At 45.6% G+C, this 12,687-nt stretch overlaps 1 pseudogene; it reads right to left on the bottom strand.

The window, feature by feature from the left end:
- Window positions 1-327: 327 nt before the first annotated feature.
- Window positions 328-2,632, bottom strand: LOC119173718 (uncharacterized; annotated as a pseudogene).
- Window positions 2,633-12,687: the final 10,055 nt, after the last annotated feature.

Genomic DNA, 12,687 nt, shown 5'->3' with positions numbered 1-12,687 from the left:
TTGAAAGTGCGTGAATCTCACCGAGGAAGGCGCATGCACTCCCACATCTATTAAATTGTGGTCATTTAATAGTTTCTGCAATAAGGCTGCACTTGCATCATAACGATTTGTTATATATGAATCATCTCTAGCGTCACAAACACAATTAAAGTCTCCAAAAACTACCAAAGTTCTGTCAGTGTTTAGTAGCGAAGTTGAAGAAAGGAAAAAAATAATTCCTTTCATTCACTTTGTAGGTAGCATAGACACAGATAAATCTCCAATTATGGGATTGAAAAGATAAGTCGCAACAAATGAGGCGTCCTTCCCCATCAAATTGTAGTGACGTCAAAATATGATTCAAGTGCTTTCTGATTAGTAAAAAGCATCCAGCGGATGCACCACGTGCTGGGCTGATGTATAAATTGTAATCACGGAAAACTTCCAGTGCAAGATCGGCGTCACGAGCAGCAGAAATCTTAGTCTCTTGCACTGCAAGTACATCAATGTTGTACTGCTGAAGCACGTGGCGCAACTGCCACTGACGCCTTACATTCCTCAAGCCACGTACGTTGAGTGTCGCTACACACATGGGAAACGTTAGCGCGATAGCCATTTTGATATCTTACTACTTTTGTAGGTCACCTTTAGCCACAGGCCAACCTGTGGCTTTACCTCCTTTGCACTTTTTAGGAGCACTTTCCTCAGGACGCTGGCATAGGCGGCGCGTCTCTCGGTCCCCAAAGAAGGTGACACGTGGACCACACGAAGACAGTTGCTCTGTCGTGTCTGGCGCACTCGTTGTTGCTTCATCGGTGACCGGTGCCTGACGCTTCCTTGTCTGACTGCAATCCATTCCTTCTTGTTCCTCATTGTCAGGAGGCTTGTCCTTAAGGCCTTCCAAGTGGTGTTCGTCAGCAGCATTGCATTCATTTATGCTTTCACTGGCGTCGTTAGCGGTGTTATTTTGCGTGCCAAGGGTATCCATGGACAAGTGTTCCGCTTCCTTTAAGGCACCTTCTGCTCCTCCCGCTGCTTCTCCTGTCGCATCAACTACCTCAGTGACATCCATAAGATGATCGAGACGTTGGTCTTCTGTACCTTGACCAGAACGGAGTTTGTTGGCATAAGTCGACACGCAGGTATCCGACGAGTGACCAAAACGCTGGCATCGCAAGCACCTCAGTGTTTTGCACTGTCGTCGTACATGCCCCACTCGCTTGCACCGAAGACACAGTGGAGGCCTACCGGGAATAAGCACGAGACATTGGTGGCCATAGATTGACATAAGGTGTGGTATTGAGCTCACAGTGATAGTGTCCTTGAGCTCCAAGGCAACGTCTCTATTTGTTGTCATCCATTGTTCCCTTCCTGCACATCTTCATGCCTCTCTTTCAACAAATTTCACAACGCCGTAAGCTTGGAACGCCTCTTCAACACGTCGCGATTCAAGATGAGGCGGAAGCCAAAGTAGTTTCAGCCTAATATTCTTGGTCTCCGGATCTAGCACCATGCACTTCAGCCCTTTTACACGGAGCTCACCACAAGTGACGAGTTTCTGTTTCGCCATACTGTTTGCACACGTAACCATCCATACATGGCTCATTTGATACTGGCCAACTCCAATAATGTCCGCTGTGCTCACGCCCCGCCGCGGTGGTCTAGTGGCTAAGGTACTCGGCTGCTGACCCGCAGGTCGCGGGTTCGAATCCCGGCTGCGGCGGCTGCATTTCCGATGGAGGCGGAAATGTAGGCCCGTGTGCTGAGATTTGGGTGCACGTTAAAGAACCCCAGGTGGTCAAAATTTCCGGAGCCCTCCACTACGGCGTCTCTCATAATCATATGGTGGTTTTGGGACGTTAAACCCCACAAATCAATCAATCAATCAATCAATCAATCAATCAATCAATCAATCAATCAATCCGCTGTGCTCACCACTTTAAGCAGCGCGTCACGGAAGTCTGGTGCACGGTACGGCCTACCACTCAAGTCGGCATGAAGGAAAACGGAATTCAAAACATCGTTACCGGTTGGAAGACGTGGCAGGACGACTTTATAGCTTGAGTCTTTATCATGAAACGGAGTCGATGATCCTCGGCCGTTGGCCGATACGCTGTTACCGTCTCGGAACTACTGTGCAAATAGGCGCAAATCTTCGTGAAACGTCAATAGTGGTTGCCGTGCTGCCTACCCAATTTTATAAATATTACATATGTACTCCTTTGATACAGCCGTTACGTCGGATTGACTTCGAAGTGTGGCAGTTTGGGCTAGTTGGTATGACATGACAACATTTATAACGCGAGAACAGAACGACGACAAAGAGACAAGAAGGACACGAGCGCTACTTGAATTTTCCCATGTATTCTACGTGGATCTTACCGTGTATTCTTTGTTTACCCCTTTGTTTACAGAGACTTTGACGAGGCGGAAATCTGGGCCGCTCTGCAAAAGGTCAAAAGCAAATTGGCCTTGGGACCAGACGGGGTAACCAATAAGTGCTTGCGGCCTGAATGTCCAACGAGACAGAATGTCCATCGAGACGCAATGTGTAATAGTGGACATTCCGTCTCGATGGACATTCTGTCTCGTTGGACATTCCGTCTGTCGGTTAGACATTCAGGCTCGTTGGACATACCGTCTCGATGGACATTCCGTCCCGGTTGGATATTCAGGCTTGTTGGACATTCATGCTCGTTGGACATGCAGTATCGGTTAGACATTCAGGCTCGTTGGACATTCAGTCTCACCCGTCACGTGGCCCATTGGTTATTCCGTCTCGTTGGACACTCCGTCTCGTTCGGAAAACGAGACTCCCCAGTATCAGTAACGAAAATGCCATTTGTGTTTATTTAATTGCGGGTCACATTAAGGGGCCGGACTGTCATTGTATGGTAGTCCACAACGCGTGCCAGCACGTGTAGCTCTCGCAAAAGTAAGATTCGCGTGAAACATTGCCTACGCTACCAGCAAGGAATGTAGCCAAGTATGTGTGACCACAGCCCTTGTGAACGCGAACGTTACAGCCAGAGGTGCTGGTACTCGAATACGGCGCTTTCAGAGACGTGAATGTGAAAATGGAGGCCGAAACGGGGTCGGACATGACGAGTTTACGTTCGCGTATACACAACGCCAGCAGTGTTTAAATATTTATTCAAAATGCCTTACATGCCCATTAAAAGGCAATGAGTAAGGGGAGCATCAGTAAATGCACTGCAAAAATACAGACAAAAAGTAAAAAAGAACAAAGAAACAAACAGAGAAAACAACTAAAACACAGCATGGTGCAACAAAGTTACACAATAGTAAAATTCAACGAAATCAGGTCACCACAAAGTTTCACGATTAGAAATGGAAACAATGTAATCTAGAAGGCCGTTCCAATGTGCTATATATGGCTAGAGGTAATGGTGATGAGGTAAATCTCTGTGTTTTACAATGAACGCGCATGAAATAACGAGTGTTATGAATGCGACGAAATGTGCGCAGAGGAAGATGAAGCGGCAAACAGCGGGATTTATTACTTGTTATGTATCTATGAAATAAACATAAAATGGAATTGACGTGGCGTTGATCCAGTGACATAAATGGAAAGTCATGTTTCATTAGGGTGATGCTTGAACGATAGTCGTAGTTACCAGTGATGAATCTTGCTGTCTTATTCTGGACGGCTTCCAACATACGCACAAGGTGATCTTGTTGTGGTGACATGTCGATGATGCATACTGCAGTTGTGGGTGAACATAAGTTAGATATGATAATGGGCGTACGTTAAAAGGAGCGTATCGCTAGTTTCTACGAAGATAGCCGAAAGATTGGGAGGCTTTTGAAGAGACAGCTGCTGTGTGCGTAGTCCAAGATAAATCTAATGAAAGGTGAACGCCGAGATAATTGTACGATGGTGTGACAGAAAAAAAAGTACTCTTAACAGTATAAAGAAAGGGTGAGTTAGTACGCTTTCTAGATTAGATTCGTGGGGTTTAACGTCCCAAAACCACCATATGATTATGAGAGATGCCGTAGTGGAGGGCTCCGGAAATTTTGACCACCTGGGGTTCTTTAACGTGCACCCAAATCTGAGTACACGGGCCTACAACATTTCCGCCTCCATCGGAAATGCAGCCGCCGCAGCCGGGATTTGAACCCGCGACCTGCGGGTCAGCAGCCGAGTACCTTAGCCGCTAGACCACCACGGCGGGGCGTTAGTACGCTTTCTAGTGAACGAGATTAACTTACATTTAGATGCGTAAAGGGACATTTGCAAATCTTCACACCTTATGAAGGTTAGATTAAGGTCATTTTAAACAGCAGAATGATAGTCAACAGATTGAATAATGTGGTATATGACGCAATCGTCCATGAACAACGTAACTGAGGATTAAAGGTTAGCGGGCAAGTCTTCAATGTATAATGTCACAGGGTCGTGATGTGGACGAAGGAAGCAGACAGAGTGGTCAGAATGATCTGTTTATTGGACTGAACTTGTGGCCACGTAAAAAAAAATGTCGGATTACAGCAAGACGCTGGCACTGATAGCGGCGAACAGAGCGTCGGTCGTCGAGCAACTACAAGTGATGACGCGCGTCGGCATTTATACATGTGCCGTCGAATATTCTAGCGCTAACACTGGTCGTCGCGAAAGCTCTGGAATAATATCGAGTGTTCGCTTCTTGAACGCAGTCTTAACATAACAATCTACTATGATCGCGAACGTTCTCGAACAATCAGGCACAGTTTGCGTTGAGAATTCCTGACTGGCCTTGTGGGCGACAACCGAAAGACACAAAAGTGAAAATAAGAAACACGCGTGGCAATATTAAAACGAGTATAGGACCCAGTACACTGCCTAGGGGAACACCAGACGTTACATCGCAAATGTTATGAGTGAGGTGTCGTTAACCACCGTGAATTTCTGACGGGAAGAGAATAAGTTGCGTATCCAAGACAGTGTTAGTGAATCTATGCAAAGGAAAGACAATTTGGAGATTAAACGACAATGAAGGACATATCGAGAGCTTTGGCGAAGTCGAAAAAGAGGGATTTGGTTTGATCATTACTGTTGATATTAAAGTAAAGGTCAATGCTGAATTCGAATAACTGAGTGTTGCATGAGTAGCCGCTTTTCTGAAGCCTTGCTGATTGGGGGAAAAAGTTATTCGATTCAAGTTGATCATAGATATGAGAAGCTATAATATGTTCAAGTAGTTTGCAGGATATGCATGTAAGTGAAATGGGTCGATAATTGCAGGATGAGTGCCCGTCTGCCCTTGAATACGGGGACTACCTTGCCAATCTTCCAGTCTTTAGGTAACTCACTGGATGGCAGAGATTGGTTAAAGGTGCATGTGCTACCTTCAGGGAGGTTATACAGTAACTCTAAACGCGAGGTTAAACACGATGAACTGCTTCACAACAACAACAACAACAACAACAACAACAACAACAACAACAACAACAACAACAACAACAACAACAACAACAACAACAACAACAACAACACCTCCATGGTACACAGCTGATTGTAGCATATTTGGCAGTGTATTTGGTCCGGGAGCTAATCCCGTTCGTGGCGGGACGATTTCAAAATTTCAGTTTAAATATCTAGTCATTAGGAGTCTCTCTCCGGGAAACCCGTAAGTTTTCGTGATGTAATAGTGCTTTTGTGCATTGCACTGGCTCGCGCTTTAATTTTATAGGTGATGTGTTTATAGAGCACACCGATGACAGTCTATGACGAAGTAGAACAGCAATTTATGTTAATGCATGCTACGAAACTCGCGTAATTTTTTACTAAAGGAGAGAAGAACGTGTAGCTAAGCAAGGTACTAACAAGCGGAAAAACTGAATAAGTCTTGATCATTGCATTATTGTGTGTCTCATAAACGTTCCATATATACGAACATGGCTGTATACGAGGGCATGGAAGGGGGCTGTGCAGCATGTTCTGACACATGTGCAACTCCAGGCCAACTTTATCACGGCACTTCGCGATTCACAATGAGCTTGGTCTACAGTTATGTACCTAATCAATGAAGAATGAGTGCAGTGACATGCCTTCATCGTTCATGTAGCTTAAAAGGCGACAAAGCAGCACCATTCGCGAGCACGCAGCACCCCTTCTCTATCTGTTGCATTGAACTGTTTGTGTCCTCAAATGCCGCTTCGTGTTTTCCATGAATAAATGTGGTTCGTGGAAAAGTTATGAATGTTAAACAACTTATTCACAAGAACGAGAGAGACAGGACGGGCGATTGTGAACGTCTTGTGGGGGCATTGTTGTGCTGAAAAGTTCCGAAAGCTATGCACCATATTACCAAATTTTGTTCTGTTAAATGTAGCATTGACAGAGACCATCAGATTTTGTCATGCCCTTCGCTTCATATTAAACAGTGTTTGCGTTATTTAGGGTACCTTGAAAGTTGTAGCGGCCAGGTTTCACGAAGGAAGGGGGTAGAAACGCAACGTTTATGTCGTACGTGACGTTCTATCACTCGCAAAAACAAATTTCTTCAAGCTTCAATGTGGACAAAAAATCTGTTACGTCTCGGCAATTAGAAGGGTGTTTAAGCTTTAATGACATGTTTGAATTCTCGAGTCACAGTATGAGATATTCCCTCATATCTCAACACGTCTGCAGCTCAGTCATACCAACACAACGTAGCAACGCCCGTGTTTTTGTATTTTTTATTTTTTTCAAACGCCTTTTTATTGATAGTCAGCTTTGAAGTGCCGAAGCACTTCAAAGCTGAATATGTTCATGCAGTCGACACTGCAAAAAGCGTGGCAGCACAGTCGTTTCTCAGGGTCAAGTTTCTCGCACCTGTTTTCGCGCTCTTTGTGCGTCCCAAGAAATTCAGGAAGCGTACAAAAGAAGGCAAAGAGCTTGGCACTGCACCGTTGGGACTGGTATGGTAGTCGAACTGCTCGCAGTGTTATGCCATTGCACTCTGTACGCTGTTGCATTCAAGAAGGTCATTCTTGTACTGTCGCATTCCTTCATGGAAGTTTGCGGTTTCTTTAACGTACGAAGCGGGGCACTCGGCGCATGGGATTTGGCACACCATGCTCTGCGCTTCTTCCGCAGGTGCATGGTCTCTTGGCCGACGGACGACACTGCCGATGGTCTCGGTGGACATTCTGTCTCGAACAATCAGTCTCGGCTGGACATTCAGGCTCATTAGACATTTCGTCTCGATGGACATTCAGTCTCGGTTGGACATTCAGGCTCGTTGGGCATTCACTCTCGCCCATCACGTGACCCATTGGACATTCCGTCTCGTTGGACATTCAGGCTCTGAATCACCAATAAGGCCCTACGTAACTTGAACAATGAGACCATCAAGTACACCAACGAGTGATGTATCCCACTGTCCATACCCGGTCATTAGAAAAGAACAAGAATGGTGCTCATCCCCAAGCACGAAAAAAATCGCAAATCTTGCCAACTTTCACCCCATATCTCTCCATCGTTCGTCGAAAAGTTGATGAAACGCGTCTTTCTCAGTCGTATCAACGCACGTTTGGACAATATTGAAGCGTACTCGGACACCAAGCTCGGGTTTCAAGCTCACTTCTCTATGCAAGATGTAATATTGCAAATCAAACCTCAGATAATTGACAGCAGGGCGAGAGGTACCAGGGCCATTCTAGGATTATACCTCAAGGAAGCTTTGGACATTTAAGCTCACGCAGCCATACTATGCAAGAGAGCTACACTAACCCCGGAACGCAGAGATGTTACTAGGCTAGCGCCTTCGACTTGACTTAAGTAAGTCGGCGTGAAGCAAGCTGCAGACTTTAAAACGCCCAAGTCAGCCTTCTCGTTTCATAGATGCTAAAGCTGTTTTGCTTGGTCAAGTCAAAAACGAGCTTCAAAGCAGAAACACGCTGCTTTCCTGCTAACGAGGTTAATAATGAAGTTGTTCACGTAAGACCCGTGTTACAGCGAAAAAAGGCCCTACTTTTTAATATAGCTATAAAAACGAAGTGCCACAAGCATATTTTTGCCATTTTACGGCTAACGAGCGGCACGTGGTGCCTGCTGCCGCAGCGATGCGCAGTGTTGCTTCTGTAAAGCGTCCGTTGCCTATTGGTTTTAGTGGCCATGCCTTTCTCCACGCTTGCTTGTTTGGAGTCGAAACAAGCATCGCGTTGGGCTCTTGTGGCTTTTTTGTTTTCAAATGAACCGTGTATTTTTGGTGACCTGGCTCACGAGGTAACGCGATTTCTTACGGTATTCGCCTTTCTGTTCGCCTGTGGACATGCTTGTAGCAGGCTAGGTGACAGCTATACATGAATAAATAAAAAAAACAAGTTCTGGGAACTAAAAAGATTCGTATTCTTTTGTTTAGCTTGGTAAACAAGAGAAAAAGCAGGGGTCAGGACATTGCCCTCAGCAGAATTTTGTCTCGCGGGGTGCAGCAATGTCGCGCAGCATGATGGTGAAGAGGGAGGCACATGATCAGGGAACCCGTAATAGGGGCACCTCTTTTTTGTGTGGGTGTGTGTGGAATTTTTCGTAGCGTTGTGTTGCAAGCGATGCTTTTCTGAGCGAAAAACAGCGCTTTAGACGGGATGAAAGGATAGGTGAGGCACATAGACACAGCGTCGAGTCAATTTTGTACCGGAACAGACGGAAAATGTCGTCATGTTTTAGAAAAACACAAATAGCTTTTGCGGTCATAGAACGCTTCGGCGTCGTCACCACACCTATTAATACGCACGTGTGTGTAGTCGACACAACCTGTAACGCGAGGAATTTCATCCACTTCATAAAAGTCCCACATAACTATAGAAAGTGCCTCAAGCTGCGGAAAGCACACCAGCATCGCGTACAGGGGCTTTGCGATGAGTAGCGTAACTTTTCCGACTACATGGCACACTGTGGACTACGAAAGTGGACGACATTCCCGGTGACTGTTTGAAATGTGCCAGTGCCGTAAAACCTGAGAGCCATAAGTAGCTGTAACACTGGAGGCACAGGCTGTCTTCGGTTGTCCCAACTTTCACGGAGCGACAACATAGCCAGCAACGGCCGCACGGCGTTCTTCGTGAATCTGTACCGAGCGTGGAATTGTTCCTCGTCACACAACTCCATCGGATTTCCTCGGTCACGTAAAGCGGGTCGAGGAATCTTCGGCAGGCAGTGCGCCTCAAAAAATACTACGCTTATGGCGAGGCAAGCAAACTGAAAAGCGGCCACCGTTCGCGCGACGTCCATTCGAGACGTGCCCATGTTGGAATAACGCATGAAGTCGTTTTCAAGCTAGCCCCGCAGCTGACTTGAAACTTGTCCTGTCTTCAACTGAGCCACGTCGCCTTCAAGCCGTCCGCAAGTTCGAGAACAATTTATGGCGCCCGGCAAGACTGCCTTGAGTCAAGAACGAGTCAAGTACGAGTCAAGTAACATCGCTGCATTCGGGGGTAAATCTAGGCAACCGAGCATACATCTACCTGACAGATTTTTTCACAAACAAAACTGTCTTCTTAATGCTGGGCAAACTCCCATCCGAAAAGGAGCATTGGCAGCGTCGGCCTCCATAAGGCTCCGTCATCTCGCCGATGCTCTCTGAAAGGACCATCTACCACTCAAATTTTTTTTATTATTGTGGCGCAAATGGGAAGACCGTTCATCATATCGGCATCCAGGAGCATGATTTTGTCTCATAAAAAGGAATTATAATTTTAACTTGACGTTGAAAGTCGACAAAAAATGACCACTAGCGTCACCGAACTGCAGTGTAGACAATCAACTGGTAGGACAAAAAATCCTCGGAGGTAAATTTATTTTGCTTTAAAATAAACAAGTATAACTTGAAATTGTATTTTACGCACTTAAGGCAGCTTTATGTTGTGCCAGAAAATAATTTTATCTTTTTTTCTTTCACGCGTTCAAACACCTAGGCACCCGGAGGCACTACCAGCGGTGCGTTCGCTTGTCTGCGTGCCTGCCTGCAAACAGCAGACAACGTGAACACGGCGTACACCACCGCTCATAAGAACAACAAAAAAGTGCGTGCGTGCCTTAAATGACTACTGAGGCATTTGTTTTAATAATAAACAAAACTTTATGAAGCCTACAAAACCCGCACGCAGTTTCAGTTTCCAATTTTCACCCGCTATACAAATGTCATCGCCTGCCCCAACCAGCGTTGCGGGTATTCATCATATCGATGGAAGGAGACCGAAATCAGGTTTAAAAATTCTGTTTTACAGTGAAAGCTGTTACGAGATATAAAATCGGGTCACGCGCAGCACCGTAGTTGTCCTCCGCCACTGCCACAGGTGGCCATAACCACCATCGCAGAAATAAGAAAAGAAATCAGTACCAAAGACAGAGTGGGGCTTGAACTCGGGTCTGCTGCATACCAGACCAGTATTCTAGCACTGAGCGACGCTGGTGCTTGGAACTTCTTCGCAAACTTGCCTTAGGCAGGCTTGATGTCGGGAAAGGAACCACGTTAATATAAGTAATAAAGCGTTTTAGAACAGCACAAGAACAACCAGTCGTCACACAATGTGAATAGCGTAATGAGTGGGTCATCCAATGCTTCAACCCATTACAAAAGCTTGTTTTTGATTACCTACTAGCTCTGGCGCATAGCCACTTCAGGCATCATTCCTCATCGTCATCAGCCACTGCATGGACAATTAGCACAAAATTTTTTGCAAGTGTTCAGTAGATGCCATGCACGCTTCTCAGAAGAATGAAGAAGAATAGCATGGCGAATGAAAGCCTACTACCCAGAAATTATTCTTAGTAATGCCTTAGTGGGTACCCAGCAAGTGTGCCTGCAGCAGTTTCCCAATGAGTGCCCATAGAAAAGGCTCTGAAAGGCCGTTCTAGCTTTTGCTGGGACTGTACTGCGCCTTCTACGCAGGCCTGGCGTTTTTTTTTAATTCTACACACCGCAGTTTACATGATCGAATGCCGGTTGCGGAGGCTGCGTTTTCGATGGAGGCGAAAATAACATAGGCCCCTGTGCTCAGATTTGGGGGCACGTTAACGAACCCGAGGTGGTCGAAATGTCCGGAGCCCTCCACTACGGCATCTTTCATAATGATATGGTGGTATTGGGACGTTAACCCCCCCCCCCTCACCCCATATCTATCTAAAAACTTCCACACACTTTCTAGAGAAACCGCTGCAAGGTTAGACACTTCAGATTTTGACACAAAACAGAAAATCTGTGAAGGATGGTGGACAAACCCTTTGATATCATGATGACCAGCCTCCTTAAACTCCTAAACTTCATAGAGGGAGGGCATCACGCCATATACGCAGACGACGTTGCAATCTGGGTATGCGAGGGAAATGATGGAGCAATCGAGCAGCGGCTGCAGACTGCGGTTCAAATAGTGGAACAGTACTTTGTAAGAACCGGTCTTGCCTGCGTGTCAAAAAAAAACAAACGAACTTCTCCTATGCCACCCGACGCTTAAGGGAAAACCTCGTTCCGCATGCAGAGTACAAAGAAATTGGCGTACGCACCAAAGAGGGGCAAGAAATTCCTAAGGTCAAGCAGATAAGGGTGCTCGGACTCATAATAGAATCAAATGGTGCCAACGATGCAACAGATAATGAATCTGAAAACTAAGGTCACGAACACGATGATGCTCATCAGAAGAATAACCAGTACACATCTGGGCATGAAAGAGGCCACTGTCATCAGGCTACTTCATTCCTTCGTGATTAGTCATATTACATACGTGACCGCCTACCACAATTGGCACACAGCTGAAAAGACTATGCTGAACACCCAAATTAGAACACACAAGCGAGCGCTGGGCCTTCCAGAAAGCACAAGCACGGAACGTTTAATACAGTTGGATATTCACAATGCGCCTGAAAGGTGAATAGAAGCACAACAAACCTCGCAACTGGAAAGACTGTCACGGACACGAACGGGCAGGAACATCCTTGAAAAACTCGGGATAGCCTATCACGAGCAGCACGGCGACAAAGAATCCCTCCCCAGTCCGGTCAGAGAAAAGCTCTGTGTGGCTAACATACCCTAGAACATGCACCCCGATTTAAATCAGGCTCAAAGAGAGAGCAGAGCAAGGTCTTTGCTATAAAGACCTTGGGTAGGAACTAGGAAGCGCTTTCCGTAGGTGCGGCAGAATACGCGGGTAAACATGTCTGTGATCAAAGTGACAGTCCTCAATGCTGAAAAAATTGGTCAGCTCCTGTAGTGTACGTGGTGAAAACTGTGAGGCAGCTGAAGAAGTGGCGATAGCTCTAGCCATCGTTTGCCCCAGCAGCCGATATATATATATATATATATATATATATATATATATATATATATATATATATATATATATATATATATATATATATATATATATATATATATAACTATGAACGTCATAGGTTCGATTTCTGCTCACGGCTGGTTATTTTTTCATGCACTTTTCTTTCTTCTTATTTACATTCCATTGGTTCTAATAACTTCCCCTGTACATTCCTTGGCATTACTGTCTGTTAGATCTCATTAATATTGTGTTAAACCACGGAAAAACGAGCCCTTAGGTACACACTTCTTTCCCTTATTTCATTGAACGAGGGTCTCATACTGGCAGACTTGGTGTCATTAGGTTGTATACGAGGGACTATTAATCAGCTGCCCGCTCATAATAAGTTCGCTTGTCGTGACGCCAAACATGCGCATAAAAGGGTGTTTTCACACTCGTCGCTTGGCTTAT

Source organism: Rhipicephalus microplus, chromosome X, assembly GCF_043290135.1.
Source record: "Rhipicephalus microplus isolate Deutch F79 chromosome X, USDA_Rmic, whole genome shotgun sequence".
NCBI lineage: Eukaryota > Metazoa > Arthropoda > Arachnida > Ixodida > Ixodidae > Rhipicephalus > Rhipicephalus microplus.
The sequence above is the reverse complement of the archived record's forward strand: the minus strand, read 5'-3'. Positions and strand labels throughout refer to the sequence as shown.